This window comes from Silurus meridionalis, chromosome 27 (genome assembly GCF_014805685.1).
Source record: "Silurus meridionalis isolate SWU-2019-XX chromosome 27, ASM1480568v1, whole genome shotgun sequence".
NCBI classification, from domain to species: Eukaryota; Metazoa; Chordata; class Actinopteri; order Siluriformes; family Siluridae; genus Silurus; species Silurus meridionalis.
The window spans coordinates 11,066,634-11,079,304 of record NC_060910.1 but is presented as its reverse complement, the minus strand read 5'-3'; the positions used below and the strand labels follow the sequence as shown (position 1 = coordinate 11,079,304).

At 38.7% G+C, this 12,671-nt stretch overlaps 1 long non-coding RNA gene across 1 annotated transcript; it reads right to left on the bottom strand.

Moving 5' to 3' along the window:
- Positions 1-11,100: 11,100 nt before the first annotated feature.
- Positions 11,101-12,207, bottom strand: LOC124380799. The gene is made up of 3 exons (XR_006924731.1): positions 12,089-12,207; positions 11,709-11,829; positions 11,101-11,619 (listed from the first exon to the last, which is right to left on the bottom strand). It is a non-coding gene; the product is annotated as an uncharacterized LOC124380799 (long non-coding RNA).
- Positions 12,208-12,671: the final 464 nt, after the last annotated feature.

The window sequence follows — 12,671 nt, the reverse complement described above, 5'->3', positions numbered from 1 at the left end:
CCATACCATCAGAGAACTTGGGTTGTCCTTATCCTCTTTAATCCGGATAACATGGCGTCCCAGTTTTCCAAAAACAACTTCAAATTTTGATTCGTCTGACCACAGAACAGTTTTCCACTTTGCCACAGTCCATTTTAAATGAGCCTTGGCCCAGAGAAAACGCCTGCGCTTCATTTTGACCTATAGAGTTTTAGCCGGCAAGGGCGAATGGCACAGTGGATTGTGTTCACCAACAATGATTCCTGAAAGTATTTCTAAACCCATGTGGTAATTTCCATTACAGTAGCATTCCTGTATGTGATGCAGTGCCGTCTAAGGGCCCGAAGATCATGGGCATCCAGTATGATTTTCCGGCCTTGACCCTTACGCACAGAGATTTTTCCAGATTCTCTGAATCTTTGGATGATATTATGCACTGTTGATGGTGAACAGATCAAAACACTGACAGAATCCATGGATGGCAGGCTTTTGAGTGTCCTTGCAAAGAAAGGTGGCTATATTGGTCACTGATTTGTTTTTGTTTGGTTTTTGAATGTCAGAAATGTATATTTGTGAATGTTGAGATGTTATATTGGTTTCACTGGTAAAAATAAATAATTGAAATGGGTATGAATTTGTTTTTTGTTAAGTTGCCTAATAATTATGCACAGTAATAGTCACCTGCACACACAGATATCCCCCTAAAATAGCTAAAACTAAAACTACTTCCAAAAATATTCAGCTTTGATATTAATGAGTTTTTTGTGTTCATTGAGAACATGGTTGTTGTTCAAATTAAATCCTCAAATAAAATTAATCCTCAAAATACAACTTGCCTAATAATTCTGCACTCCTGTATATATATATATATATATATATATATATATATATATATATACACACATACTGTAGTATTTCTTCTATGGACATACCATAAAAATTATACTTGGATATATTTTAGAGTAGTCAATATGCAGCTTAAACAGCAGTACAGATTTACTGTCCTCTGAAAATAACAACATACAGCAATTATTGTCAAAATAACTGACAAGAAAAGTTAGTACCCCCTAAGTGATAACAGGTGTAGGTCGTATAAACATGAAAAGCCACGTGTCCTATTCATCATGTTTATGTTTTTGTTTGCTTGAAGGTAATGGAATGGCCAAGTATGTTTTCAGACCTGAACCCTATTGAGCACCTGTGGAACATCCTCAAGCAGGAAGATGAGGAAGCACCATGTATCTAACATCCAGTGTGGAAGTGGAAGAGGATCCCAGCAACAACCTGTGCAGCTCTGGTGAATTCCATGCCCAGGAGGATTAAGGCAGTGCTGGATAACAATGGTGCTCACACACAATATTCACACTTTGGACACAGTTTTGACATGTTCACTTAGGGTATACTCAATTTTGTTGTCAACTATTTTAACAATAATAACTGTATGTTATGTAATTGTCACCCATGTGGCAAAGAAAGGTCTAGTGAAATGCACATATTTTTCTAGCAGTGCTCTACTTAATATACTAAAATTTAAAGCTTGGCACATGAGCTAAGGCAAACATGCTGTAAATGCACATTTAGAGCTTTCTGCTTACTTGCATTTGTCAGCCGATTTGCAACACATTACAAAAATGTGGAAAGAGGAAATCGCCTTTTTTCTTTACTTAGAAATGAACAAAGAGATTTGTGTCTGTTTGGGCTTACTGTTATCTCTCTAAATATAAAACAGTGTTAAAATAGAAAATGTCACTTCACAGTATTCAGGGCTGATCATGAACTGATTGCATGGAGTTTCTTAAAACTTATTTCCTGTGTCTCTGTAGGTTCCCTTTGGGTTCTACAGTTTCCAATATCTCTTAAAAATAAAAAATTCAATGTCGAATTGGCTGTGCTTAATTGCCCCGAGTTTATGTGTGCATGAATTAATTCAAAATTCATTAGTATGTATATATATATATATATATATATATATATATATATATATATATATATATATATATATATATAAATTAGATTTTTTAATAAGATTACATTTTTCTTTTCTTTTTTTTTCCCTCTAATACAGTTGTAATAATGCATTATTTTAAGTAAAAAATGAAGTGACGTTGACTAAAAAAATGCAATGAAAGCATGTTATTGGAAGAATTTCTATGGAAAGGAGTGTATTGAGAGGGGAAAGTGTGGGTGGAAGGTACTGCACGGTGAAAAGACGTGGTCTAACCATTGCGGGGGAACAATTTATAGGATTGCAAATGTAAAAAACTAAAAAGTCTATGAGTATATATCCTTTGATGTAAAGTGCATTGTGACATTTACTGTCTTAAGTCACATGCTGCGAATAGTATAGTTTTGTTAAAAAAAAATGTTTTTGTGTTACATTTTGTAGGAACATTCCATGTTTTAGAAAAACAACGAGCCTCATATATCAAGCTGAATACAGATGAGTTTATTTAAATTTCTCTTTATTTCAGCATTTACACAAAGTGTGGTGTTCATGAATGTCATTTTTAGAAACAAATAATTGGCAACCTACTCTGCATAAAAATTCAAATAATACAGTGGTGGACAGTAACGAAGTAAATGCAATTAAGTAATTTTTTCGCATATTTGTACTTTACTCAAGTGCTTTCGTTTGGGTTTTTTTCACTTTTTTTTTTACTTTTACTTTCACTTCTATACATTTCAAAGTGAAATATTGTACTTTTTACTCCACTACATTTCGCAAAATCAGCGTTCCTTTTTATTTATGAGCGGATAAAAACTTAAATGGTCAATTACACAGCAAGTCACCAATCAGGTTAGAGCGTGCGTCCAGTTTTTAAATTGTTTTGATTGCTGCTTGGCAGTGGCACGGGGCGTCCAAAAAAAAAAAAAATGATAGTAATTTCTATTTATTTATTAACTGCTTATTTGCATGGTTGCTTCAATTATTATATCATGTCACGGTGAATTAACCTGGTCGGGACTCGGAATGTGCACCCACCGAGAGAAGTTCCCTCGCTCATCCACTCAGAAAAGCGTTGGGTGACGTCACATCAGTGAGGAGATCTGAATCTAAATGAAAATTATGGATGAAAAAAGGTGTAAACTCTATCACTTACCCCGTTATGAGAATAGTAAAGTCTAATGCATTTAATAAAATAGGCTTATAACTGTAAATCTCTTATTATGCAGTTGCCTGCTACACTTTTACGCATAGAGCAACACTATTTATTTTAGCTGCATACCATTATAATTGATAGTATGTAGTTTATCATATCAAGTGTGTAGCATGGATTGTAGTTGACCCAGTTCAGTAAGAGGAATCTCCAGTGCAGCTTAAAAGGCTAATTCAAAAGAACTGTATTATAAGGATATAGATGTTGTATGTATCTTATGGCTACAATTAGCCGATGAGTTTTATGGTTTTTGGATCTGAGAATTCGATAAATTGTGCAAAATGGCATGTGAATTTAATTGTGGAATAAATGCATTTAGGGTAATATTTATTCATGAATGGGAGCTCAGAAATGAATCCAAATTAGTTTCAAAGCTATTAGTGTTACTTTGGACATGCATACCTAATTCTTTATTGGTTTTGTTGATACATATGCATGTTTTTTTAGTTTATATGCAAGAAACTAAGAAAGAAATGGACAGTGAATTTCTGGAGAAAGTTTTGTAGACAGATGAGTCCAAATTGGACATTTTTGGCTGATGTTAGCAGACTGCCTCACACCTACAGTCAAACATGGAGGTGGAAGCTTTATGGTTTGGGGTTGTTTTTTAATAGCAGAGACGGTATAGCAGGTAAAAGGAATACTGACTCAACATGGCTACCATTCCATACTTCAGCACCATGCAATTTCGTCTGAACTGCTGCTAATGATGACCAACTTCACCAAATAGCAAGAGAATGATCCAAATTATCCAAGCTCTGTAAATATTAGAACAGTTGTCTGGAGTGTTATCTATCATGAAATAGCCTGCCCAGTGACTGCACCTAAATCCTATTGATCTGATCTGGGATGAACTGGATCAAGAGGTTTTACAAGAGGCATGGCCAAGTATTTTAGCTAAATATTTGGAGAAACTCTAAGACACGGTGCCAAGAGTGTGTTTAGCTGTTTCATGCTAAGGGAGGGATTTTCAATAAAAATAAATGTTAACATTTGTACATTTATGCACTCAAAAGGCCATGAAGTCTTGTTGCAGATTTCTTCTACCTGCCTGTAGCCATGGTAGACGTACTTTTGTCTTGTCAGAAGGGGGAAGTTACTAAGCATCAAAACTGAAAACATGATTATTGAATCACACTGATTTTCCTGAGCTGCAGTGAGTCAATCCTATAATTATAATTTGCAGCAGGGTTTTAAGTTTGATTAGACATTACACACCAGCTCAGATGCATCAAAAATCATTGCACCCCTATGTTTTTTGTTTTGTCATTTCAAAAGAATGAGCAACTAAAGGCAGTTTCTCAGCATTTTTTATTTCAAGTATAGCAATATTAAGCAAGAGTGAATGGTTTGAACGCTCCGAGAACGCTAAGAGAACACAACCACGTGCAAAAATGCTAGACAGTACAGGGTGAACCGACAGCAGGAAAAGTGTGTGTCCCGAGTCATCCAAGCCATTAGAACATTTTATGTAAAACCCAACTCATGGAAACTAAGAAAACTGTACCCGGAAGTTATGTAAAGCAGAGCATAGTGATGGATTCAATTAAAACCGCGTGAACAAACACTACATCTAAAAGCAGCAAATAACAGCAGCAGTTATCGATCACATTTTTGGTCACTGTTGTAGTTTCGACTGAATGCTTATGCATTTGTACACCAATGCATTTCTTCCCCTTTTTTTTTTATCAAGTCTGGTAGCTTGCTGCTTTTCTCCGTTCCATTCCCTTTTGATAGCATTTTTTCTACTACAACAGTAACTTCTCTATGTAAAAACCTGATTTACTGCGGCTTTACTACCTTCACATGCTTCTTTTTAATGTGATTTATTCATTTAATTATTATACACAATTAAATAATAATTTATTATAAATGCTTATATCTTTACAAATGAACAAAATATTTGTGTATTTATTAAACAGAAACTGTAAAACAATGTTGTATTATATTTTAATATAGGTTTTTTAGCCTGGTTGTCAACTTGCCATCTGCGAAATACAATACAAATTCTGATTTACACAAATTGCTTCACCTTGCATACTCAAGTGCTGTTTTATTTCTTTCTTTCTTTCTTTATTTATTTGTTTGTTTGTTTGTTTATTTTATTAAATTTTTTTACAGAAAAGAGAAACTCAGCATTAATGAATTAGTTAAAGGAGAAATCCCCCATGCACTCTGATTAATCGAAAAAGAAGAAGAAGTAGAAGAAGAAGAAGAAGAAGAAGAAGAAATAAAAAATAAACATCTGACTAATCAATTATCAGAATAAGTTTTGTTATCCTCTGGGATGCCCTTTAGATAATGGGCTTTATCTACTATATGGACAGATGTTATGGATAAGATTTGTATGTGCGTTTTTGAGCATCCCATTCCACAATTATTCCCTATTTGTTTTTTAATAAGATCCACTCTTCTGGAATGATGTTCCGGTAGATTTTGGAGTGTGGTTGTGTAGAGATTTGTGCTCATTTAGTCATAAGGGTGTTGTAAAGTCAGGTGATGTTGTATGGTGAGTCCTGGGGTGCAGTCTTCTTGCCAATTCATACCAAAAGCTGTTCATACAGGGAATTGTCATACAGCGTCACATATGGCTGGAAAAGTCAGGTGTCGCAATATTTGGTACATATAGTACATGTTAAACATTAACTGATTTGTGGCAGTTTTTTGACAAGAACAAATTGTTAACATTTAAAGAACACATTGGATAATACCATAAAAAAATCATGCTTCAGTTACTTGTTAATTGTGAAGATTAGTCAGATAAAAACCTTAAAAGTGTGACCTGAAAAAAGAAACATCTGATTAAATTACAGGTCCATTGTTTTCAATAGCCCACCTTAAACCTAATACACTTTTGTGACACACTTTTTTCGCAGTAAACAATGCAAATAAAAATTTCACCCTCACAGTTAATTAGCTTTCTATTTTTGATTGTGTGGGGGTGAGATTAGACAATAATGCGGCTAAAAAATAACCTACTAAGACGGTGCTTTAACAAAAACTCAGCCGCATAGGACCCTCAGACGTTACTCTGTTGACTGTAACGTGTTTGCGGGTGTTATACATTTACAGCTCTGCAGCATTATTGCACTACTATATCCATTTATAGAGATGCATTTGCATTTGGTTTGTGGACTGTTTACAGCCCTGAGGTTCTATTCTTCACATTTACAATTTGGTTATAAAGTGTTTTAGAATCTTAAAAAGTGCAACAATTCTAGTGTTAATGCAGAATTGGGAACTGTGCACCATTCAAATAAGTTTTGGGCAAAAAGTCATCAACTCGTTGAACTCAACCAGTTCCCCTTTCCACTTCTTTTACTTTCATAAGAAAACTATTTGTGTAGTTAAACAGCACCATCTTCTGTTCAAGTAGCACAGTCTCGTGGACTAAAATACTGAAATTCTTTTGTCCTCAGAAACAGTCTGTAATCTACAAATTTATAAATATATACATTATAGATGTATATATATATAATATATACATTCAGAACAGGCCATTGTGCATTTGAACACAGGTATAAACCTGGATGTGATTTCTTTTTAAATCAATTTTGTAGTTATTATTGGTGGTGGTGGTGGTGGTGGTGGTGGTGGTGGTGTGGTGGTGGTGGTGGTGGTGGTGGTGGTGGAGTGGTGGGAGTGGTGGTGGTGGTGGGTGGTGGTGGAGTGGTGGTGGTGGTGGTGGTGGTGGTGGTGGTGGTGGTGGTGGTGGTGGTGGTGGTGGTGGTGGAGTGGTGGTGGTGGTGGTGGTGGTGGTGGTGGAGTGGTGGAGTGGTGGTGGTGGTGGTGGTGGTGGTGGTGGTGGTGGTGGTGGTGGTGGTGGTGGTGGTGGTGGTGGTGGTGGTGGTGGTGGTGGGTGGTGGTGGAGTGGTGGTGGTGGTGGTGGTGGTGGTGGTGGTGGTGGTGGTGGTGGTGGTGAGTGGTGGTGGTGGTGGTGGTGGTGGTGGTGGTGGTGGTGGTGGTGGTGGTGGTGGTGGTGGTGGTGGTGGTGGAGTGGTGGTGGTGGTGGTGGTGGAGTGGTGGTGGTGGTGGTGGTGGTGGTGGTGGAGTGGTGGTGGTGGTGGTGGTGGTGGTGGGTGGTGGTGGAGTGGTGGGAGTGGTGGTGGTGGTGGTGGTGGTGGTGGTGGTGGAGTGGTGGTGGTGGTGGTGGTGGTGGTGGTGGTGGTGGTGGTGGTGGTGAGTGGTGGTGGTGAGGTGGTGGTGGTGGTGGTGGTGGTGGTGGTGGTGGTGAGTGGTGGTGGTGAGGTGGTGGTGGTGGAGTGGTGGTGGTGGTGGTGGTAGTGGTGGTAGTGGTGGTAGTAGTAGTGGTGGTGGTAGTGGTGGTAGTGGTAGTAGTAGTAGTAGTAGTAGTAGTAGTAGTAGTAGTAGTAGTAGTAGTAGTAGTAGTAGTAGTAGTAGTAGTAGTTTGATCATGAAAGTGAGGCATCTGATCATGATGGCAAAGTTCATTTATTCAAAACCACCCATTCTAAAGCTCCAAAATTATTTAGACAAAGATTTACTACAGATATTTCAATATTGCCCACAAAACCCAAAGAATATGTTTGCAGCATGACTACAGTCTAACCTTATTGCAACATTTTATAACACTGCTGATCCATTAAATAAATGAGCTGAAGGGATGAGAAGCCAAGCACTTAGGTGTTGTAAGAATTACAGTCTTCCTCAACTCAGATTCCACCCCATGCTATATCAAATATAGCTCACCTGCAAAACGGCTTAAATTTGATCAAATGTAGTTATGTAGTTTGATAAAGAGTTTCAGTTGTATCAGTCTTAATCATGGTCTTAATTTAATCAGTCTGGGAGAGGCAGCAAACCATCAAGTCTGAGACCATCATTATCATTTAAACAATAACCTAGCCTGACCTTCTGGGGGACTGGCACCAGCAAAGGTGAAAACAACAGTTACCTCCGGCTCGATCGCCCAGCCATGTGTTCCTTTACTCATTTCCTACACTTCATTTAAATTTAAAAGCTAAACGATATCTACACTTCAAATGAAAGAACAATATACAATATCTGGGCAGAGTTTGCTCTGGGTTCTTTCTGACCCCAAAGTGCTTCATGTATTTTGTCACTGCTACGCTATTATAAACTTCCTTCTTCATTACGATCTTCGTTGTCCGCATCATTTTTTCTTACAGTGTGTTCTGGTTTCCAGATTAATGAGCTCTAGAACAAGTGTCCTGTGTTGTGCGTGTTTTAAACCTTTATAACCTTGTTATAAATTCTGTCTTTCATGCTTGGTTTGTCCCTATTAATTAATTAAAAATACTCTAATAACATGAATACCATCACTAAATAAAATGTTATTCTTTTTGTATTGTACTCTTTTATTGTGGAACAATACATGCATACTTTATATGTTGGTACATTTCTAGACCTCATTAAAAATGGTTTTCCGCAGCACTGATAGCTGAGATCCACAACCACTTCCAGGACAGTGGAGACACTCGGCGCATGTGGCAGGGCATCCAGGTGATCACGAACTACAAGACCACATCACCTGCTTGTGACCGTGACCCCTCCCTCCCAGATGTGCTGAACGACTTCTACGCCCGGTTCGAGGTGCAGAACAACGTGGTGGCGAGGAAGACCATCCCTCCTCCCACTGACCAGGTGCTCTGTCTAACCACAGCTGAAGTGAGGAAAACTCTATGCAGAGTTAACCCACGGAAGTCTGCTGGACCAGACAACATTTCTGGCAGAGTGCTCAGGGAATGTGCAGAACAGCTAGCAGATGTCCTCACTGACATCTTCAACATCTCCCTGAGCAGCAACGTTGTTCCCACGTGCCTCAAGACAACGACCATTGTTCCCGTGCCGAAGAAGTCTTCTGTCTCCTGCCTCAATGACTATCGTCCCGTCGCTCACACCCATCGTGATGAAGTGCTTCGAGAGGCTCGTCATGAGGCACATTAAGACACAGCTTCCACCCTCCCTGGACCCCATGCAGTTTGCGTATCGTCTAAACCGTTCCACGGACGATGCTATCTCCACAACCCTTCATCTGGCACTCACCCACCTGGATAACAAGGACTCGTATGTACGAATGCTGTTCATTGACTTCAGCTCAGCATTCAACACAATCATTCCTCAGCACCTGATCGAGAAGTTGAACCTTCTGGGCCTGAACACCTCCCTCTGTAATTGGATCCTGGACTTCCTGACTGAGAGACCTCAGTCAGTCAGCATCGGGAACAGCATCTCCAGCACCACCACACTAAGCACTGGGGCCCCCCAGGGCTGTGTGCTCAGCCCACTGCTGTGCACTCTGCTGACTCACGACTGTATAGCAATGCACAGCTCGAACCACATAATCAAGTTCGCTGATGACACGACCGTGGTGGGTCTAATCAGCAAGAACGACGAGTCAGCATATAGAGAAGAGGTGCAACTGCTAACTGCCTGGTGTGGAGCAAACAACCTGTCTCTGAACGTGGACAAAACTAAAGAGATGGTTGTGGACTTCAGGAGAGCACAGAGCGACCAATCTCCACTGATTATTGATGGATCCTCAGTGGAGATCGTCAAGAGCACCAAATTCCTTGGTGTTCATCTGGCAGACAACCTCACCTGGTCACTTAACACCAGCTCCATCACCAAGAAAGCCCAGCAGCGTCTCTACTTTCTGAGAAGGCTGAGGAAAACCCACCTCCCTCCCCCCATCCTGTCCATGTTCTACAGAGGGACCATTGAGAGCATCCTGAGCAGCTGCATCACTGCCTGGTTTGGGAACTGCACCGTCTCGGACCGCAAGTCCCTACAGAGGATAGTGAGGACAGCTGAGAAGATCATCGGAATCTCTCTCCCCTCTATCATGGACATTTACACTACACGCTGCATCCGCAAAGCACACAGCATTGTGGACGATCACACACACCCCTCACACACACTTTTTACACTCCTACCATCAGGAAAACGGTTCAAGCATTCGGCCGCCACAACAAGACTGTGCAACAGTTTCTTTCCACAAGCCATCAGGCTTCTTAATGCACAGAAATGAAACGGAACTCTCACACACACACACACACACACGCACTCAAATGTGTGTAACGAACTGTAAAATTTTTCCTGGACTTAACACTTAACACACTCATCACTCATCTCAATCCAATCCACCACCATTCATTTATTTATTTATTATTCTCAACTGTATCATACTCTCAACTGCTGTTTTGCACATTTATCATTATCATTGTATTATACTGTTTACATGCTGTTTTTTGCACCTTCGACTGCTGCTGTATTATTTTGCACTACATTGTACTGTTTATACTCACTTCTGGGATAGTTTTTTTTATTTTTTTATTTTGTATAGTTTTTTACAGTTTTCTTGTACAGTACTGTATAATCAAGTATACAGTAGGTTTACTGGTCGGCACTATATAGGGTTTTATGTCTTGTCTTATGTCGTCTGTCTGCACTGTCTGTCTGCACTGTTTGCACCAGGTTGCACTCGATGCACTTTATGTAGCTTGTGTTGTAGCTCTATGTTGTTTTGTTTGTTGTTGTTTAGTGTAGCACCAGGGTTCTGGAGAAACATTGTCTCATTTTTACTGTGTACTGTGTACCACTGTGTATAGTAGAAATGACAATAAAAGCCTCTTGACTTGACTTGAACAGTTTAGTTTCTGTTACTGAAAAACAACAGCTCCCTTATTCTCTTGTGGAAGCAAATCAAAGCTAAGGTCAGGCACAAAACCCACTGATTCATAGCATTCGTTGCAGCAGGGTAGCTGGGATTTCCCTTACTGTATTTTACAATGCCACTGTAAACTCTGAACTCATGCACCTTTTGTAACAGTCTACTCATAGTCACATGCTTTACTATCAGACCCACGTCTAATGGAATGCAGCTTTTTTGTTTGAATAATATTCGAGATGAGTAGTAAAATCAATTCAGACTGCTCATATTTCTAAATGATGCTCATGATGACAAGTTTTCTTAGTTTTTTTTTAATTTTATTAACACAACACATATAACATTTAAAAATACATATGTTATATATGTAATTATACATATAAAAAAAACGCTGGTATGCATTTAGACAAAGGATAATGTTGCGTTTAAATGTTGTCCACAATTATGTAATTACATACTGATTATTCCAGACACAACAGCTGTATGATGAGATCTGCATAGTTATGTAACTTATCTGGGCTGTTTGGGGCTCTGGGTGGTTTCCATGCTATATTGTTTTGTGAATATTTTAACTGTGTAGCTGCCACGAACAAGCACATTACATTCAACCATACATATAAACATAAACACATAGCAGTATTATAAGGGCAAATTCTTATATATAATCAAATTCAGCAGTGTTGACCATTTTTTTAAATGTTGGGCTTAGACATTGACACCCAGAGTCTTGCTTTTAGGCGTTATATTGGTCCACGCTCTCCTTTTATTATGACTTTCCATAATTTCGAGTCTGGATGGAGACACATTTTCCGACCAGCGTTTGTCGTCACCCTGTAGAAGGACAAAATAGGCATAAATCAGACTTTCAGGTTTTTCTACACTTGTAGTAAAATGACAGATCAGGTTTTGGACCAACTTACACAATCTCATAAGCTTTGCATGAAGCACTAGGAGAATACAGTTTCCATTCAAAGATTTTTTTCGGGTGGATCCTGTAGAGTTTCTTACAGAGACAGCGCTCTGACCTCTCCATTCGGAACGCTGAAGCACAGAGAAAGAACGTCTTGTTAGTACAGTACATTTTCTCATTTTTATTCTAATTTTGCAGTGGAAAAAATAGCAATCCCAGATACATTTTATTAATTTACTTTCTGTGTTCTAATGCTATTTGTAGCTCAGAAATTCATAAAAATTGGCACACACTGAGGTTGGAATATGTTTCAGTATACATCTTCAAAGTTATATCAATCAAACAAACAAATAAATAAATAATTAAATAAAAGTAAGATGCCTGACGTACCCATGCACAATGAAGTACACATCCAACACACAAGCATAAGCAACAGAATGAATCGGCTCATGGTTAAAACTTTCACTTTCTGGTCTCAGCTGCAAGCAGTAGACGTGACTGACTGGACTGGGAACAATGAAAGTAAGAAACATTTATAGTGTGCTGTCTCAGTGTAGAACACATAGGGACATCCCACTGGCATACTGACTAATGGAAAAATGATTTCCGATCCAAGTTGCAAGAAAGGAAGATTATGGTCAAGCTACTTCCAGATTCAGTGACACCCACAATAACATTTAAACACATTTTAAAATATCTTTTGACGTTCACTGACTTGTATAATGGTTGTTATTGTCATATCTTGCACCATAAAAAGACTTTTTGTCTCAGAAGAAAAAATAATATAAAACTTTTTTTTAATCTTTTTGCCACATTGTACAAAGAAAGGAAAATCTCTTTTATTAAACATGCATTCCCTTTTCATTAAAGTGTGAAAATTCTGAAATAGCCCATGCGTGTTTTAGGGGGTGCCTATATTGTGTCATTCCGACTGTAAATTTCTCAGTTCTTCAAACATCATTTATTAGCATCT